The sequence below is a fragment of the Salvelinus alpinus genome, chromosome 29, assembly GCF_045679555.1.
Source record: "Salvelinus alpinus chromosome 29, SLU_Salpinus.1, whole genome shotgun sequence".
Lineage (NCBI taxonomy): Eukaryota > Metazoa > Chordata > Actinopteri > Salmoniformes > Salmonidae > Salvelinus > Salvelinus alpinus.
The window spans coordinates 16,601,450-16,603,619 of record NC_092114.1 but is presented as its reverse complement, the minus strand read 5'-3'; positions in this window follow the sequence as shown (position 1 = coordinate 16,603,619).

The following is a 2,170-nucleotide window of genomic DNA, read 5'->3' as shown; positions in this document are numbered from 1 at the left end:
TAACAGAAAGCATTAACCATAATATCTAAAACAGAAAGCATTAACCATAATATCTAAAACAGAAAGCATTAACCATAATATCTAAAACAGAGATATAAATAGAAAGCATTAACCATAATATCTAAAACAGAAAGCATTAACCATAATATCTAAAACAAACAGAGATATTATAAACAGAAAACATTAACCATAATATCTAACAGACAGAGATATTATAAACAGAAAGCATTAACCATAATATCTAAAACAGACAGAGATATTATAAACAGAAAGACATAAAGCAACACGGTTAGGGTATGGAAGGTTAGGGTATGCAGGGTTAGGGTATGGAGGCTTAGGGTATGTATGGTTAAGGTATGGAGGGTTAGGGTATAAAGGGTTAGGGTTAGGGTATGGATGGTAAGGGTATGTAGGGTTAGGGTATGGAAGGTTAGGGTATGCAGGGTTAGGGTATGTATGGTTAGGGTATGTATGGTTAGGGTATGGAGGGTTAGGGTATGGAGGGTTAGGGTATGAAGGGTTAGGGTATGGAGGGTTAGGGTATGAAGGGTTAGGGTATGTAGGGTAAGAGTATGTAGGGTTAGAGTATGGAGGGTTAGGGTATGGAGGGTTAGGGTATGTAAGGTAAGAGTATGTAGGGTTAGAGTATGGAGGGTTAGGGTATGCAGAGTTAGGGTATGTAGGATTAGGGTATGCAAAGTTAGGGTATGGAGGATTAGGGTATGTAGGGTAAGAGTATGTAGGGTTAGAGTATGGAGGGTTAGGGTATGCAAGGTTAGGGTATGGAGGGTTAGGGTATGAAGGGTTAGGGTATGGAGGGTTAGGGTATGAAGGGTTAGGGTATGTAGGGTTAGGGTATGGAGGGTTAGGGTATGAAGGGTTAGGGTATGGAGGGTTAGGGTATGTAGGGTAAGAGTATGTCGGGTTAGAATATGGAGGGTTAGGGTATGCAGAGTTAGGGTATGGAGGATTAGGGTATGTAGGGTTAGGGTAATGAGGGTTAGGGTATGTAGGGTTAGGTTAATGAGGGTTAGGGTATGGAGTATTAGGGTATGCAGGGTTAGGGTAATGAGGGTTAGGGTATGGAGGGTTAGGGTATGTAGGGTTAGGGTAATGAGGGTTAGGGTATGGAGGGTTAGGGTATGGAGGGTTAGGGTATGTAGGGTTAGGGTATGGAGGGTTAGGGTATGAAGGGTTAGGGTATGGAGGGTTAGGGTATGTAGGGTTAGGGTATGTAGGGTAAGAGTAATGAGGGTTAGGGTATGGAGGGTTAGGGTAATGAGGATTAGGGTATGTAGGGTTAGGGTAATGAGGGTTAGGGTATGTAGGGTTAGGGTATGGAGGGTTAGGGTATGTAGGGTTAGGGTATGGAGGGTTAGGGTATGAAGGGTTAGGGTATGGAGGGTTAGGGTATGTAGGGTAAGAGTATGTTGGGTTAGAATATGGAGGGTTAGGGTATGCAGAGTTAGGGTATGGAGGATTAGGGTATGTAGGGTTAGGGTAAGGAGGGTTAGGGTAAGGAGGGTTAGGGTATACAGAGTTAGGCTATGCAGAGTTAGTGTATGGACCGGTGAAGAAGCCGGATGGGCTGTGGTTTTGAGGCCGGTTGTACGTACTACCAAATTCTCTAAAACGACGTTGGCTTATGGTAGAGAAATTAACATTAAATACCCTGGCAACAGCTCTGGTGGGCATTCCTGCAGTCAGCATGCCAATTGCACACTCCCTCAAAACATGAGACATCTGTGGCATTATCTTGTGTGACAAAACTGCACATTTTAGACTGGCCTTTTATTGTCCCCAGCACAAGGTGCTCCTGTGTAATGATCATGCTGTTTAATAAGCTTCTTGACACTTGTCAGGTGGATGGATTATTTTGTCAAATGAGAAATGCTCACTAACATGGATGTAAACAAATGCATTCACAAAATTTGAGAGAAATAAGCTTTTTGGAACATTTATGGGATCTTTTATTTCAGCTCATGAAACATGAGACCAACACTTTACGTCCTGCGTTTATATTTTTGTTCAGCCTATGGCTAGTTAGCCAGCCTTGGCGTTGCTATCTTGCCCTACTTTAGATAAGGGTCAATAGATATATACTTATACATTTTAAACCGCATATTACACACATTATTATAAATTCTAGCTATCTACCTTCTGCGGCGAT